Here is an 18,646-nt window from a genome sequence, read left to right as displayed (position 1 = left end):
TATAAATTACCAAGTCTTGGGTGTTTCTTCCTGACAGTATGAACATGAACTAATACAGGGACTAAAGGTGCTCATTGCAGTGCTTAGAAAGGGAATTTTGCGGCACAGGTGAGAGGTAAGAAACGATTACATGCATTGAGAGCTGGACAGGAACTTTCAGGGGCTGGGTTGATTGTGGCACCTGCTTGGAAACCCATAGTTGCTTAATGACAGGGTGAGGCCAGAATCCCAGATTTGTCAGAAGTGCTGACTCCTTCACTGGGACCCTCTCTAGACTATACTAAGGAGCAGCTTCTTTTTAGAAGAGAAATTTTTTTTGCTAAATTTATCTCAGATTTATTACCTACTGACATTTATTACCTCCCTTACACATTAAGCATCTTAGTAAAAATAACATCTTGAGAGAAAATAAATTGAATACAATAAAGAAAATTTGATTTATCCTCTAACCCAATATCAAAGATGATGTTTGGCCGGGCACGGTGGCTCACGCCTGTAATCCCAGCACTTTGGGAGGCCGAGGCGGGTGGATCACCTGAGGTTGGGAGTTGGAGACCACCCTGACCAACATGGAGAAACCCCATCTCTGCTAAAAATACAAAATTACCCAGGTGTGGTGGCACATGCCTGTAATCCCAGCTACTCGGGAGGCTGAGGCAGGAGAATGGCTTGAACCTGGGAGGCGGAGCTTGCGGTAAGCCGGAGATCGCACCACTGTACTCCAGCCTGGCAACAAGAGCGAAACTCCATCTCAAAAACAAAAACAAAAACAAACAAACAAAAAAAGATGATGTTTTAATTTTGTTTTCCTTGGCCATGTGTATTTTTCTGTGAAGAAAATTTATTAAATTGAGATTGTTTCCTTTTTTTTTGAGAAAGAGTCTCACTCTGTCACCCAGGCTGGAGTGCAGTGTCCTGATCTCTGCTCACTGCAACCTCCACCTCTCAGGCTATAGCGATTCTCCTGCCTCAGTCTCCTGAGCAGCTGTGATCACAGGCACCCGCCATGATGCCCGGATAATTTTTGTATTTTTAGTAGAGATGGGGTTTCACCAGGTTAGCCAGGCTGGTCTCAAACTCCTGGCATCAAGTGATCTGCCTGCCTACCTTGGCCTCCCAAGAGCTGGGATTACAGACAGACTTGCGCCACCGTGCCTGGCCAGGTTTCCATTTGTTTTTGACGTACGGCACTTATTTTCAGTCTCATGTTAGTGCATTTGTATATTTTGTTTGTGAGCTGCAGACATGGGATTCTCCACCATAATACATAAAGTTGTTAGTGCGGCCCGTGTCAGGTATCTGTCTGAAGGAAGAAGACTAGATTTTAAATAAATGTATCAGTTGATTCATTCAATGACTATTCTTGCTTTCTGTACTCACGTGGGGAGAACATACTCCTATTTTACATTGTATTGCTCAAAAGTCTTCTAGAACCCCTCCAGTATTTGTCCTCAAGCTAGCTGTTGAGTTTCCTCAAAAATTTGGTCTCATGATTTTATTGTAATTTTATTTATTTTTGAGACAGGGTCTTGCTCTGTCTCCCAGGCTTGAGTGGAATGGCGTGATCACGGCTCTCTGCTGCCTCAACCTCCTGGGCTCAAGCGATTCTCTGACCTCAGCCCCCTGAGTAGATGGGACCACAGGTGTGCACCACCATGCTTGGCTAATTTTTAGTTTTTATGTAGAGGTAGGTCTTGCTGTGTTGCCCAGGCTGGTCTCAACCTCCTGGCCTCAAGTGATCCTCCTGCCTTGGCCTCCCAAAATGCTGGGATTACAGGCATGAGCCACTGCACTCAGCCTTGTCATTTTATTCTTGACCAAAAATACGTTACTCGGTTTGGTCAACTACTTCATTTATCAAACAATGCTTTTTAAACCTTTTTTATTTTAAGTTCCAGGGTACATGTGCAGGATGTGAAGGTTTGTTACATAGGTAAACAAGTGCCATGGTGGTTTGCTGCAGTTATCAACCCATCACCTAGGTATTAAGCCCAGCATGCATTAGCTATTTTACCTAATGCTCTCCCTTCCCCTACCCTACTCCCCAACAGGACCCAATGTGTGTTGTTCTGCTCCTTGTGTCCATGTGTTCTCATTGTTCAGCTCCCACTCATAAGTGAGAACATGTGGTGTTTGGTTTACTGTTCCTGTGTTAGTTTGCTGAGGATTATGGTGTCTAGCTTCATCCATGTCTCTGCAAAGGACATGATCTTTTTCCTTTTTATGGCTGCATAGTATTCCATGGTGTATATGTACCACATTTTCTTTATCCACCTTATCATTGATGGGCATTTGGGTTGATTCCATGTTTTTGCTATTGTGAATAGTGCTGCAATGAACATACGTGTGCATGTATCTTTGTAATAGAATGATTTATATTCCTTTGGGTCTGTACCCAGTAATGGCATTGCTGGGTCAAATGATATTTCTGGTCTTCCACATTGATTGAACTAATTTACATTCTCACCAACAGTGTAAAAGTGTTCCTATTTCTCTGCAACATCGCCAGCATCTCTTGTTTCTTGACTTCTTGAGGTCTGTTTTGTTTTGTTTTGAGACAGAGTCTTGCTGCGTCACCCACACTGGAGTGTAGTGGCACAAATTCTGCTCACTGCAACCTCTGCTTCCCAGGTTCAAGCGATTCTCCTGCCTCAGCCTCCTGAGTAGCTGGGATTACAGGCATGCACCACCATGCCTGGCTAATTTTTATATTTTTGGTAAAGACAGGATTTTGCCACATTGGCCAGGCTGGTCTCGAACTCCTGGCCTCAAGTGATCCACTTGCCTCGGCCTACCAAAGTGCTGGGATTTTAGGCATGAGCCACTGCACCCAGCAGTGTTTCTTGACTTTTTAATAATTGCCATTCTGACTGGCATGAAATGGCATCTCATTGTGGTTTTGATTTGCATTTCTCTAATGATCAGTGATGTTGAACTTTTTTTCATGTGTCTCTTGGCCACATGAATGTCTTCTTTTGAGAATTGTCTGTTCATGTCCTTTGCCCACTTTTAATGTTTTTTTTTTTTTTCTCTTGTAAATTTGTTTAAGTTCGTTGTAGGTTCTGGATACTAGATCTTTGTCAGTTGGATAGATTGCAAAAATTTTCTCCCACTCTGTAGGTTGCCTGTTTGCTCTGATGATACTTTCTTTTGCTGTGCAGAAGCTCCTTAGTTTAATTAGATCCCATTTATCAATTTTTGCTTTTGTTGCAATTGCTTTTGGCAATTTTGTCATGAAACCTTAGCCCATGCCTATATCCTGAATGGTATGGCCTAGATTTTCCTCTAGGGTTTCTATAGTTTTGGGTTTTGCATTTAAGTCTTTAATCCATCTTGAGTTAATTTTTGTATAAGGTGTAGTAAGGAAGGGGTCCAGTTTCAATTTTCTGCATATGGCTAGCCAGTTTTCCCAACACCATTTATTAAATAGGGAATCCTTTCCTCATTGTTTTCTGTTAAAAGAAAAACGTCAGCCGAATCAAACAATGCTTACTGGTTTTTGTTTTTTCCCAAAAATCAAATCCATCAACTTCAAATCCACACAGAAAGAATAATGATAGGCTGGCTGGGTGTGCTGGCTCTTGCCTGTAATCCCAGCACTTTGAGAGGCCGAGGTGGGTAGATTACTTGAGGCCAGAAGTTTGAGACCAGCCTGGCCAACATGGCAAAAACCTATCCTCTAATAAAAATACAAGTGTTAGCAGGGTATGGTGGCATGGGCCTGTAGTCCCAGCTATTAGGGAGGCTGAGGTGGGAAGATCACCTGAGCCTGCGAGGTGGAGGTTGTAGTGAGCTGAGATCATGCCACTGCGCTCCATCCTGGGTGACAGAGTGAGACTCTGTCCAAAAGAAAAAAAAACGAAAGAAAGAATGATGATATGGCACAACTGAGGAGATGTAAAGGAAAGTGCCAAGAGAAGTTAAAAAAAATATTGGGGATAACAGCTGCATCCTTGAAGAGATGTAGCCTCCCAAGAAGACTCTAAGGAATAAATATGGCCTCCCAAGAAGAACTTACATATTGGCCACATAAGTTCTGGTGCTTGTGTAAAAAGGTACATTCCCTACTAGTCACGCCTTGTCCATGATGTCTTCTCATGGGCTGATCATGAACGTTGCCACAGAACAAAATTCTGCCCATGCTTCATTTGCTTAGAAGCCTTCATTTAAAGTACCTGGGGCCAGGTATGGTGGTTCACGCCTGTAATCCCGGCACGTTGGGAGACCAAGGAGCGTGGATAGCTTGAGCCCAGGAGTTTGAGAACAGCCTGGGCAACACAGCAAAACCCTGTCTCTACAAAAAATACAAAAATTAGCTGGGTGTGGTGATGGTGTGTGCCTGTCATCTCAGCTACTCAAGAGGCTGAAATGGGAGGATTAATTGAGCCTGGGAGGTCAAGGCTGTGATGAACAGTGGTCTTTTCACTGCACTCCAGCCTGGGTGACAGAAGGAGACTCTGTCTCAAACAAAAATAAATAAATATCAAAAATCAGAGCCTGGGCAACATAGTGAGCTCCTGTCACTAAAAAAAAAAAAAAAAAAAAAAAAATTAGCCAGGCATGGTGGCATGCGCCTCTAGTTCTACCTACTGAGGAGGCTGAAACGGGAGGATCACTCAAGCCCAGGAGCCCAGGTTACAGTGATTTATGACCTTGCCTGTGAAGAGCCACTGCACTGCAGCCTGGCAACAGAGCACGAACCCCGTCTCTAAAAAATGTATAAATATTTTTAAAAATCTATACAAAAAGATAAAAAGGAATGCTCTAGTAAGGAACTGACATGGCTATTGGAATGGGATCCTTCTCAGTCCTAGAAACCCTCCCTGTTTCTCTAAGCCTTCACTTCCTTACTCTATTCACGTCCCTAGCCTGGTTCTCCCGCTCAGTCCCTTCAACATCTCTCCTAACTCTTGGTTTTCTGATCTCCTTGACTTTGCCCCACACCCAGCCCCCGCTGATTCCCGTGACCAGCTGCCTTCTCCACCCCCCACCTCTGCTGTGGAGCTTTCCTGGACGGAATTGTGCTGTGTGTAGGTGGTGACTCTTCTGCTGTCATTTTCTTGTCCTTAGTATCTCTCCAAATCCCCCCACTTCACAACTATCCTCAGGTCTCCCACTCTGCTCCCTTCGCTTGCATTGCACGTCACAGAAAGAAATAAACATTTAAAAAAAAAAAAAGAAGGAAAAAGAAAACAAAACAAATAAAACAAAACAAGGCCTGCGGCCTTGGGTCCTGCGGCACCTGCATCTCCTAATCTCTTCCCTTTAGCCCTCCTACACATTCACATCCGAAGGCGTCCCGCATTCTTTCCAACGCTGACCTCACTGCCCCAAACTCTCCCCGCCCTGAGCAGGCACTAAATCCTAGGCCTCTACTCTCCTCCACGACCTTTCTTTGCCAACTATCTTCTTTGCTATCTTCACTATTTTCCTCCTTCCTCCCTTTGACCTACTTATAATTTCTTTTCTTCCTTCCTTCCTTCCTTCCTTCCTTCCTTCCTTCCTTTCTTTTTCTTTCTTTCTCTCTCTCTCTCTTTCTTTCTTTCTTTTCTTTTCTTTTCTTTTTCTTTTTGAGATGGAGTCTTACTCTGTCGCCCAGGCTGGAGGGCAGTGGCACAATCTTGGCTCACTGCAACCTCTCCCTCCCAGGTTCAAGCAATTCCCTGCCTCAGCCTCCTGAGTAGCTGGAATTCTGGGCGCCTGCCACCACGCCCGGCTAATTTTTGTATTTTTAGTAGGGACGGGATTTCACCATCTTGGCCAGGCTGGTCTTGAACTCCTGACCTCATGTTTCACCCGCCTCGGCCTCCGGAAGTGCTGGCATTACAGGTGTGAGTCACCGCGCCTGACCTTCGCTTACAATTTCTAATCTTCCCCCTCTTCAAAGATAAAAACAACTTCCTTCACCTTCACTTTCTTCTCAGGCTGCTGTGCTAGTTCTGTCCTTTTGATTCTGCCTATGTGTCTTGAAAAAGGAGCTGCACTTGCATCTTGTGCACCGTTTGCTCCACATAGCCTCAATCTATGTCCACCTGTTGCTTGACCACACTTGGTCTCAGTTACAGGATCAATGAGGGAGAACCACCCGGGCGTGCATCTGGCTGTCCACCTTGCTAGATGTACAGCCTTGGACAAGTTACCTCCCTCTCTGTGCCCCAGCCTCCTCATCTGAAAAATGGGGATAATGATACTTTTGCTCCTTAATAAACATAATAATGAAATAATAACAGAATGATAGTTTGATTAGATTCTGGTAAGGTTAATACATAAGAGGAGGTGCAAAGAGAGTGAACTAATAATAGACAAAAATAAAAGAGGATTCATTCCATCTCTCTGGAATGCCCTTATCTCCCATCTGATACCCAGTAGGTCCCAGTGAGTCATTCTCATCCCAGTTTACAATCAGCTTCTTCCTCAGCTCTCTCCTGACTGTCCACCTCCACCCACGCGAATGGTCTCTTTATCCCTGGTACTTCGGGAATTTAACCTTAGTGCTTCTCACGTGGTGCTGTCTTTGCCCTATCTTGCTTGGCAGTTAGTCATAAGCATGTCCCATGTCCTCCACATCCCTGTGACATCTCGCAGGCCAAGGGTCTGTTTTACTTGTATAGTCGTGTGCTAGAGCAGCCATCACAAAGGACCACAGGCTGGGGGGCAAAAATTAATTTTTTCACAGTTCTGGAGGCTACAAATCGGAGATTAAGGTGTTGGCAGGGCTGTTTTCTCCTGTGGCGTCTCTCCTTGGCTATAGATGGCTGTCTTCTCCCTGTGTCTTCACATCGTCTTCCCTTTGTGTTTGCCTGTGTCCTAATCGCCTCTTCTTATAAGCACACAGTCAGACGGGATTAGGGCACACCTGTATGACCTCATTTTCACTAAACTATCTTTTTTTTTTTTTTTTTGCGACAGAGTCTGGCTCTGTTGCCCAGGGTGGAGTGCAGTGGTGTGATCTTGGCTTGCTGCAACCTCCACCTCCTGAGTTCAAGTGATTCTCCTGCCTCAGCCTCCCAAGAAGCTGGGATTATAGGTGCCAGCCACCATGCCCAGCTAATTTTTGTATTTTTAGTAGAGACAGGGTTTCCCCATGTTGGCCAGCATGGTATCAAACTCCTGACCTCAGGTGATCCGCCCGCCTCGGCCTCCCAAAGTGCTGGGAATACAGGGGTGAGCCACTGCGCCCGATCTTACTTAACTATCTTTTTAAAGACTTTTTTTGGCTAGGCTCGGTGGCTCACGCCTGTAATCCCAGCACTTTGGGAGGACGAGGCGGGCAGATCACTAGGTCAGGAGTTCAAGAAAAGCCTGGCCAGCATGGTGAAACCTCATCTCTACTACAAATACAAAAATTAGCTGGGCATGGTGGCACACGCCTTTAATCCCAGCTACTCAGGAGGCTGAGGCAGGAGGATCGCTTGAACCTGGGAAGCGAAGGTTGCAGTGAGCCAAGATCGCGCCACTGTACTCCAACTTGGGCGACAGAGCGAGACTCTGTATCAAAAAACAAACAACCAAAAACAAAAACGAAAAAACTCTTTTTCCCAAATACAGTCACATTCTGAGGTACTAGGTGGTTAGGACATTGGCAGATGAATTTGCTGGGGGTGGTGTCACAGTTCAGCCCATGACACTTATTTTTGATAGCACACAGTATGTAACATGGTGCCAGCCACATTTGTATCCTTAATTAATTAAACAACCTGGGAAGAAACCAGGGAAGGGGAAACAAGTCAGGAAGTAGAGAAAACGAATCCCTAAAATCTGTTTCCCATACGATCTTGGGGAAATAGTGGAGAAAGCAAGAGAGGTTATTCATCACCTCTAATGTTTTCCTTTCAATCACACATCCTCATACAAGAGGATTATTTCATTAGACTTGGGTTTCCTTCTGCTTGCAAAATGATACCCCTGGGAAGGATGACATAATAAAAAGACAAAATGGAGCAAGGCAGATTCTGCTTTTGTTGCTCACAACGATGAAACCTTTGTGGCCTGGCACATAGTACATGTTAGTGATTGCTGGTTTTACTCTTATTGCTGTTACCATGACCATAATTATTATGGATTCTAAGTTCTATGAAGACAATGATATTTATTTTTTCATCGATGTACTCTCTGCCCTCACACAGTACTTAGCAAAAAGTAGAAGCTCAACATATTTGTTAAATAAATGGACATAACCTCTGAGGTTCTCTTTCCTCATCTCTAAAAAGAACAAATATTTATTGAGCAATTACTATATGTGAGGCTCTGTGCTACCTGTTTTAGATGGATTATTTTATTTAATCCTTACAGCAATCGTGCGAGGTAAGTACTGTTTTTATTCCCAGTTTTCAGATGAAGAAAGTGAGGCAAAGAGAGTTAAGTAACTGGTCAAGTTCACACAATTAACAAGCTGTGAGCTCTGACTTTGTTGTATTCAAACCTGAAGTACTAACCAATATATTATATTGCCTCCTTCATTTCTATAAAGAGGATAAAAATTCCCACCTCACAGGCTTGTTGAGAGGAATTAATGGGAATTTGTAAAGTGTCTAATATGCATAGGAGCTCAATCAATATCAAACCCTCTGCTTCACTCTGCACAGCTTATGTTACTGTGTAGACAAGTGCTGTGGGATCTGTCCTCTAACTAAAAACTCTCCCCGAATCCTCTATTAACCCAAACACCCTGCAGCTGCTGCCCCATTTTTCTTGCTTCCCTTCATAGCGAAATTACTCTGTACTGAAGAGATGTCTGTACTTCCTTTCCTCATCTCCCGTTTGGTCTTGATCCCACAAAAATGAGACTTCTGCTTCTCCTCTCTTCTGAAACTGCTCTTAGCAAGATAACCAAATACATCCAACAAGTTCAATCCAACAGCTCTTTCCTGTTTCATTTTTTTTCAACCTCATAGCATGATTCAACAGAGCCAATCACTCCCTCTTTCTTAAAGCTTCTTCTCAAAACTCCCTGATTTTGTTTCACTTCCCTGGATACTCCTTCTTTGTCCCCTTTTCTAGTTCTGTCACCTCTCTTCTAAGTCTAAATGTTGAAGTATCAAAGTATCTCAGGTCTCAACATTTTTTTTTTTTTTTTTTTGAGACAGGTTCTTGCTCTGTCTCCTGGGCTGGAAGGTAGTGGTATGATCATGGCTCATTGCAGCCTTGAACTCCTGGGCTCAAGCTCTCCTCCTGCCTCAGCCTCCCGAGTAGCTGGGACTACAGGTATGCACCACCACACCCAGCTAATTATTATTTATTTTTTGTGGAGACAGCATCTCACTATGTTGCCCAGGCTGGTCTCCAGCTGCTGGCTTCAAGCAGTCCTCCCCACTCAGCCTCCCAAAGTGCTGGGATTACAGGAGTGAGCCATTGCACCTGGCCTCAACTTCTTTATCTATATTCTGCGGCCAGGAAATCACATCCAGACCTGTGACTTAAATGGCATCTGTATGTGGATGGTTCCAAATGTCTGTCTCCAGCCCTCATTTCTCCCTGGAGCTTCAGATTCATGTATCCAGCTTCCCATATGACACTGCCACTTGCAATTTAATGGGCATCTCAAACGTCACATAAAATACAATTGATTCAGCATTCCCTTCCTTTTCCCAACCCGGACCTCCTACATTCTTCCCCACTCATGCAGTGGCTCCATCTTCCACACAGTTGTTCAGAACAAAGATCCAGGAGTCACCTGTATCTCCCTTATTCTACATTTGCTCCATCAGTGAGTCCTGTTGAAGGGTTTACTGCCAAAACATATCTCAAATCTATCTATCTCAAATCTCCTCCTTGGTATTAAAATAAAATTCAGAGTTTTGGGTAGGTGTAGAGGGTTCCCCAAGGTCTATCCCCCACCCTCTAGGGCCTCCACCATGGTTGAAATCCCCTCATTCATGGTGCTTCAGGCACATCTTCTCTGTTCCTTGAACGTGGCTGACCTATTTCTGTCTAAGGGCCTTCGCACTTGCTATTCTTTGTGGCTGAAATTCTTTTCCCCAGATCTTTACATGGCTGGCTCCTTTTTATCATTTAGTTCTCAACTAAAATGTCATCCCCTCAGAGAAGACTTCCATAATCACATTGGTTAAAGTAGCTTTTTTTTTTTCTTTTGAGATAGAGGCTCACTCTGTCGCCCAGGCTGGAGTGCAATGGCGTGGTCTCGGCTCACTGCAACCTCTGCCTCCCAGGTTCAAGCAATTCTCCTGCCTCAGCCTCCTGAGTAGCTGGGATTACAGGCACGTGCCACCACGCCCAGCTAATTTTTTATTTTTTTATTTTTTTGAGACGGAGTCTCGCTCTGTCACCCAGGCTGGAGTGCTGTGGCGCAATCTCGGCTCACTGCAAGCTCCGCCTCCCGGGTTCACGCCATTCTCCTGCCTCAGCCTCTCCAAGTAGCTGGGACTACAGGCGCCCGCCACCACGCCCGGCTAATTTTTTTTGTATTTTTAGTAGAGACGGGGTTTCACTGTGGTCTTGATCTCCTGACCTCGTGATCTGCCCACCTTGGCCTCCCAAAGTGCTGGGATTACAAGCGTGAGCCACCGCGCCCGGCCGCTAATTTTTGTATTTTTAGTAGAGACGGGGTTTCACTATGCTGGCCAGGCTGGTCTCGAACTCCTGACCTGGTGATCTGCCCATCTCAGCCCCCCAAAGTGCTGGGATTACAGGTGTGAGGCACCATGACCAGCCTAAAGTGGCTTCTGACCCACAACTGTACATCTCTCTAGTAGTTAGTAAAGTGTTTGGCTGCAAATAAGAATAAACTTAACGAAGGCCTAAATGGATGGAGCTTTATTTGTCTCACACTGATGAAGATGTCCAGGGTAGTTAGGTGAAGGCCCTGCAGGGCTCAATAGTGACAGCGGGGATGCAGCCTCCTTCTTGCTTCCTACTCTGCGGTAGTCATCAACATCATGACACTCTTCCATGTGATGATCACTCCATGATTGCAAGATGGCTGCTGTGCCTCTGGGCATTATATCTTTGTTTCAAACAAGGAGAAGGGAGAGTTTAAAGGATCAAAGTCTTTTCTTTTGTGGCTCTGGGTCTGCGTTTTATTGGGCAGGAAAGTGCTCCTCAGGGTATTTTGTTTGGAGCCCTGCATTTGTGTCAGGCTGCTACTCCCTTAGCAGTAAGGGAGGTTGGGGAAACCAGCATTTCACCTTTCTGGCATGTACTCTAGAAACTGCAAGGGACAAGGGGGATGTGAATGACCTAGGCCAGCAAATCCCAGCCACCTTTTGTGTCAGATTGTTCTGTGTAATTTTCTTCATAAAATTTATTTTTTATAATTTTTTCATAAAATTTAGCTTTTAATTTTTTTTTTTGAGACAGGATCTTGCTCTGTTGCCCAGGCTGGAGTGCATTGGCACCATCTTAGCTTCACCTCCTAGGATCATAACCTTCACCTCCTGGGCAGATTCAGTGCCTGGTGAGGACCCTCCTTCCTGGTTCATCGACACTGTCTTTTCTGTATCCTCACACGGGAGAAGAGGCGAGGGTCTCTTGGGGGCCTTTTTTATAATGGCACTAAATCAATTTGTGAGGACTCTACCTTCATGACCTGATCACCTCTTAAAGACCCCACCTCCTCATACCATTATACTTGGGGTTTAGGATTTTAACAAATGAATTTTGGGGAGACACAACATTCAGCCCACAGCAAGGAGAGATAGAAAATTAACAGACTTTGATGATAAAATTGCTGGAAGGACTAAGAATTGGATATAAAAAAGAAAAATTCATTGGGAATATTTCATCAAGAGTCAAAAGAAAAGTTTGGGGAGAATTAATCATAGGAGGAAGATATCAATTATTCTCCATCTGCACTTAAATGACTGCAAGTCATAACCAGCCTGTGAGCTACACCAGACCTTCCAAGGCCAACCCTCTTTGTCCCCTCTCTGCACACCTAGAGTCTCATGGCCTTTGCCGCACATGTGGCCTGGCATTGTGATTTATGAGTGTGTTGTCTCTGTGGCGGAACTGTGAGCTCTGCAGCACCTCGTGCAATGACAAGCCCATTGCAGGAGCTCCAGAAATATCTGGTGACCGTCACTCTGGTGACAGAGTGAATGAATGGAGTCACGTTGCAACAGGTGAGGTTTAGGTCAGACGCAAATGCTTCTTGTCAGGCACATGAAATGCTAAAACAGCTGTGAGGGGGAGGTTGTGGTTCACCCCACGTTAGGCTTCAGCTCAGGGAGGATTAACCCCTTGGCTGCAGAAAGTTGCTGGGAGTGGGTCATCCTCAGCCACTGCACATACTGGAGGGTTGTGAGGTCAGTCCAGCTCACTGTCCACAGAGGACCTGTGCAAATACACAGGGTTTTAGAAGCCTAGCAATAGAGGGTGTTACGATGCATGGGACTCTGATGAATCTCAGGCCAAATCCCGAAAACCAGTTACTACCTTGACCAGAAAAAGAAAAGGTGTGAGTGATCAGTTTGTTAAGTTCTGCAAAATGCGTGGAATTTTCATGAATGACTCTCATTTTACCCAGGCTGTTCCCATCCTAAAAAGTAATATATGCCTTGCAATCACCCCTTCAAGGCAGGTAAAACCCTGATGAATATGCAGAGGCCATTTGGTATCTTTGGGTAATATGAATGCAAGGGAATGAGAATGAAGCACACTGTTTATTTGGCAGCACTGAAAAAGAAGAGTTCAAAAAAGAAAAAAGAAGGGTTAACAACTCTTGTAGAATTTGTCTAGCAGGCTTTCCAGTTTTTGCTGGAAAGCCTCATTGAAAAAAATAAAGAAGAAAGAGAGGACTAAATAATGTGAGCACACCTTAGCCATTGTTTATCTACCTTGACCAAGAGCATAGTAGAAATGCATTGTGTATTATGATAGATATGATATGATATGATACAGCCCACAGTAATGATGCATCACCTACCTACCTGCCTGAACGAAGTATTTGATAAAACAATACTTCATGATGTGCAATGAACTCTAATGTTTTCTGTTATACCCTTTTCTTATTTTTAGAAAACACTGGTCATTTCCTATTAAATTGAGTGGGCAGTGGCTGTCAATTTGCAATACATTGCCCCAGGTGACCTTAGAATGATTTAGTGATATGGTTAATTGGAATTGAAATTGCATTCTGTAATGTGGGTTGCTGGAACATCTCAGAGCTTCAGCCGGTGCAGAGAATGTTGATGTTTGTTTTTGTACTGCTCCAGGCAGGTTTAGGAGCCTGTTAACCCGGCACGCCCAAGCCACCTTTGGTGAAAGGTCAAGAGTCTGCGTGAGCAGAGTCACCTCCTGCAATTCCCTCAGCCTCAAGGAGTCTTCCCTGTCTCCACCCACAAAATAGAAATCCGTCAAAATCTCATTGATTCAGACTCTGTGACAGAATGAAATTTATAATTTATTTAGGGGTTATTACAAATGCTTGTCTCAGAAATGCAAATTTAGTCAAGTAATCATTTTGAATTCCTACACAGAAAATTTCAGAATCTTCCCTCTGTACTCTAAAGTGCTAACTGAGGTTCGGGCATTAAGAAAATGAAACTCCTCCCACCCCCACCACCACTCTTACCTCCCTCTGTCAGGCAGAAGCTGAATCCAAAGAATTTGTAGTGGCCATTCCTTGGGTTATTTAGAGAGTGAACACGAAGTGTTTGAGGCTAGTGGCCTCAAACTATCCGGAAGAAGCCCACTGCACCCCCATATAAGAAGGGCAGGGCTAATATATAAAAAATTTCTTTTACCGGTAACATTAAGCTGAGAAAAAGGAATGTTTTGAGTGTTAGATGTCGGTGTTAATGTTGTCAAGGCAGAGATGCCCTTAAGATCCACTTGGCTGGGCGCGGTGGCTCACGCTTGTAATCCCAGCACTTTGGGAGGCTGAGGCGGGCAGATCACGAGGTCAGGAGATCGAGACCACGGTGAAACCCCATCTCTACTAAAAATACAAAAAATTAGCCGGGCGTGGTGGCGGGCGCCTGTAGTCCCAGCTACTCGGAGAGGCTGAGGCAGGAGAATGGCGTGAACCCGGGAGGCGGAGCTTGCAGTGAGCCGAGATCGCGCCACTGCACTCCAGCCTGGGCGACAGAGCGAGACTCCGTCTCAAAAAAAAAAGATCCACTAGTGAGGAAACAGGAGGTCTGGATCTCTTTTGGTGAGAAGCTTAAACCCAAATGGAAGGATTCATCCTCACCTTTGCTCTGGGACCTGGGCAGGCAGGACCTCTTTTTGTTCACCAGTGTGTACTTAGTTATACTTAGTCATGAGGGTCTGGCTTAGTCTGCGTACTTAAAAAGCAGATAGGGGACAAATGACAGAGATATGTTGGAGTCAATCCCTTCCTGGGAGGTCTGTGTCTTGTAGCTTTCTCTTTATGTGGCATGAGGGCAGGTGACAGGAGCCAGAAGGTCTACGCTGTCCTTTGACACTGTGATTCTCCCCCCAGATGGTGCTAGCTCCCCAGCATCGGGCTTTGTGTGCACACTTGCCAGGCCATGTGGTGGTCAAGGGTGGCCAGGGCAAGGGGCAAATGTGTGCCCAACCTCTTTCTTTCCAGCCTCTGGTGTGGGCTCTGACACGGAATGCCCTGGAATCCTCCAACTAGAGTGCAGAGATTGAATAGAGAAAGACTCAGCCCTTTGATAGCACCAGGGCTCAGCAAAGGCACCCTTTGAGGAAGGAAGATGGGGTGCAGTAACACCTGCATTATGATAATGCTGAGGCTTCGGCAAGATCTGCTCTTAGTCGTATGGCTATTCGGCTGATTTTTACTTCCAGTCTGGTATAATTATCTTTAGGCACCCATTCATCTACTGCCTTAAAGATAGAAAAACTCGCGGATTTTTTAAATAGCATTTCCACTCTTGAAGTTTTTTTGTTTTTGTTATTTCCCCCTGAAATGCTGGCTGTGCTTTCAGGAAATTAGACCTTATTTAAAGCCCCAATATGTCTAGTTCTTTATGTTAGGGAAGACACGATGTTTGGAACATATGTAGGAGATTGGCTGAGATTTATATCTGTTTGCATCTATAAGATCAATGCCTGCTGCCTGGAGTATAGCTCCTATAGGGCCGGGCCATGCTTTCTACTTGTGAACTACATGAGGGTCAGCAATTGTGCACAATACAATACATTGAACTACAGAATAGACCGACAGATCTTGTTTATGGGGTAGAGTCACTGTGAATCAGAAGAGGCTTCTTACTGCTAGGACTTATGTAATTACCAGGAATCTAAAATGAAACAGTCATGCAGTGTTAAGAGTAAAACCAACTATATCTTCTCAATAAGAGATTATAGTAAATGGATGGCCCTATTTTCTGCAGATTTACAAGATCATTAATAGGCATAAGGCCTATAAGAAGTCTAACCATATATTCACTTTATAGAGGATTTCAGTGTCAAAACTGTTAATAAAGTGAAAATGAAATAATTTCCATGACTATAAATGCCTTTTTTTTTTTTTCTTGAAACAGAGTCTTGCTCTGTCTCCTAGGGTGGAGTGCAATGGCACAATCTGGGTTCACTGCAACCTCTGCCTCCTCGGTTCACATGATTCTCCTGCCTCAGTCCCCGAGTAGCTGGGACTACAGGCACATGCCGCCATGCCCAGCTAATTTTTGTATTTTTAGTAGAGATGAGGTTTCACCATGTTGGCCAGGATGGTCTCGAACTCCTGACCTCAGGTGATCCACTCGCCTTGGCCTCCCAAAGTGCTGGGATTATAGGCGTGAGCACTGCACCCCTCCTGGATTGCGTTTTTAAAAAAAAAAAAAAAATATATATATATATATATATATTTTTTTTTTCCTCTTGCAATCCCTCAAAAGACTTATGAGTATGTTTGTTTTTTAGTTTTTAAAAACTACATTTAACAGATGAGGAAACTAAAATAGGAAGAATTTAGAATTCAAGATTGTTACTTTCCATTTTTGAATAGTTTTCAAAACGTTTTCTCTTAGATGATCTCATTACATTGTCATAACAATCCTATAAGATGGTGTTATTAGGATTAGTTCTACTGAGGTAGAAAAAGATTAGGAGAAGCTGAAAGCGTGAAGCGCCATACTGCCTTGCTTCTGTCCCCAGAGACGTGCTAAAGCCAAGGCAAAGTCTTTTGCCCTTGAACCCGGGGGCATGCCCGGGAGCCAGGCTGGACTGCTTGTAGGGCTCCTCGTGACACAGCAGAGGCAGCAATGTGGTAAGTAGGCCCCAAGCTTTGCTTGCCTGCCACCAAGCTTTACTTAGTTCTCAGCCCTCTGGTTTTAAGCCCAGAGTACAAGGAGAGGCTGGTTCAAGAAAATATGAGATCAGCAAAGGAGAGGAAAAGGAGATTCTTTCTAAGCCTATAGCAGGTCTGGCTTATTTTGCTTCATCAGAGCAGAATAGCTCCTAGGCTGGAGTAGCCCAGGACCCATCCTGAGTTACTAGCCATGAGGGATTTGAAATTCAAAGAGATTATAATTCTTTAGAGGGTGAGACCATACTACTCACCAGTTGGCCCAGGAACAAGCCCTTGATTCATTCATGTCAGCCCTCATTCTCCTTAGGGAATAAAGGAGAGGGGATGAAGGAAGAATATAGGATAGACTTTAGCCCCTTATGGGCTAAAAATCGTTCGTGTATTATAACTGAAGATACCAAGGTTCAAAAGATCAGGTGGCTTGTCCCAAGTCATGTAGCTGAGCACAGATAGGCTGCAAACCTGGTCCTCTCACTCCAAGCCCAATACAATAATGGCATCCATCCTAGCCTTCTGTTTGACCTACAGAATGTCATTGTCTGTTCTCCCACTCCCCATTTCCTGCCGAGTCTGGACACATGGAACAGATTGTACACACTGGGCCATTGCCACTAAAGAGCTGTGAAATAGAATGGAGGGAATATATGTGAGTATAAGTTCTTCTGTGCGGAGGAATGACGGGATCTGATATATGAAGAAAGATTTAAAGGAGCTAAGTAGGTGGAACTGAGTTACTTGATGACTTTGAGGGATATGATATCAGGCTGTAAACACGTGAAGGACAGAAAATACCTGGAAAGATGAACTATTTAGTATGAAATGTGGGATATAATGAAAGAATGAGCAATAACTAATGGAGGTAATTCTCTTTTCCTTTTTTTGAGATGGAGTTTCGCTCTGTCGCTCAGGCTGGAGTATAATGGTGTGATCTGGGCTCACTGCAGCCTCCACCTCCCAGGTTCAAGTGATTCTCCTGCCTCAGCCTCCCGAGTAGCTGGGACTACAGGTGTGAGCCACTGCACATGGCCTCTTTTCCTTTCTCTTAGGGATGAGAGTAGTAACAGACTTCAGGTACCTGATACAATCTTGGAAGTTTTTTTTTTTTTTCAAACAATCCTTTATTCCAGTGGGATTAAATAGAAGAACAAATGAAGCTTTTAATCCCAGCTAAATTTAACAGCCCATTTTAAATAAGCTTTGCACAAATGCTTCTTTCAAATCTTCTCTGTCTAATGTCAACTCTTTAACTCCTGCCTGCGCTGATTCTCACTGGGCATATTGCAGTGGTCTCCAGCCATCCCCTTGCTTTGGGATTTGCCAACCAATTTACCCTGCATGTGGCCAAGGAGTAAGCTTTTTAAACCACTTACCAGAACAATGATTTAAAACCACACATCCTGGCCAGGGACAGCGGCTCACACCTGTAATCCCAGCACTTTGGGAGGCCTAGGCAGGTGGATCACTTGAGGGCAGGAGTTCGAGACCAGCCTGGCCAACATGGCGAAACACTGTCTGTATTAAAAATACAAAAATTAGCTGGGCATGGTGATGTGCGCCTGTAATCCCAGCTACCTGAAATGCTGAGGCGCCAGAATTGCTTGAAGCTGGAAAGCAGAGGTTGCAGTGAGCTGAGATTGTGCCACTGCACTCCAGCCTGGGTGGCAGAGTGAGATTCTGTCTCAACAAACAAACAAAACCCCCCCACACATCCTACTATTGAAGACTTTACAGTGCAAGTAACAGAAAACCTGACTCACACTACTTAAATAGAAAATTTACTTTCTGGGCACAGTGACTCATGCCTGTAATCCCAGCACTTTGGGAGGCTGAGACACACAGATCACTTGAGCTCAGGAGTTTGAGACCAGCCTGGGCAACAGGGTAGAACCCTGTCTCTACAAAAAATCAAAAAATTAGCCAGGCAAGGTGGCATGTGCCTGTAATTCCAGCTAGCTGGGAGACTGAGGTGGGAGGATCGCTTGTGCCTGGGAAGTGGAGGTTGCAGTGAGCCATGATCATGCCACTGTACTCCAGCCTGGAAAACAAAGTGAGACCCTGTCTCAAAAAAAAAAAAAAAAAAAAAAAAAAAGTGCTTTCTAGGTTCATGTAAAAGGAAGGTCCAAAAATGGGATAACTGGCTACAGGATGGTTCAATCCAGTGGCTCAATGATGTGACCAAAGACTGTTTCTTTGTGTCTCCCTGCCATGCCTCCTCAGGTGCCGGCTTCTTTCTGTTCTGAGGCTGGCTGGTCCTGTACTTGCAAGGAGGCCACAGCTTGTGGACTACACACTTCCACACTTTCAAAGGGAGAGAGAAAAAGAGAGAGAGAGTTCTGTCGCAGAATGCTGGGTAAGAGTCCTAACATTCACTTGATTGGATAGGGCTGGGTCGCAGGCCCAACCTCAAACCTATCTTGTGGCCAGGGGAATGGAAAGTGTTGATTG

At 44.6% G+C, this 18,646-nt stretch overlaps 1 non-coding gene across 1 annotated transcript; it reads left to right on the top strand.

Moving 5' to 3' along the window:
• The first annotated feature begins 12,664 nt into the window (after nt 1-12,664).
• Nucleotides 12,665-12,727, top strand: LOC116813975 (U7 small nuclear RNA). Its single transcript, XR_004371087.1, has one exon. It is a non-coding gene; the product is annotated as a U7 small nuclear RNA (small nuclear RNA).
• The last annotated feature ends 5,919 nt before the right edge of the window (nt 12,728-18,646 follow it).

The sequence above is a fragment of the Hylobates moloch genome, unplaced genomic scaffold (genome assembly GCF_009828535.3).
Source record: "Hylobates moloch isolate HMO894 unplaced genomic scaffold, HMol_V3 SCAFFOLD_9, whole genome shotgun sequence".
Lineage (NCBI taxonomy): Eukaryota > Metazoa > Chordata > Mammalia > Primates > Hylobatidae > Hylobates > Hylobates moloch.
The sequence above is the reverse complement of the archived record's forward strand: the minus strand, read 5'-3'. Positions and strand labels throughout refer to the sequence as shown.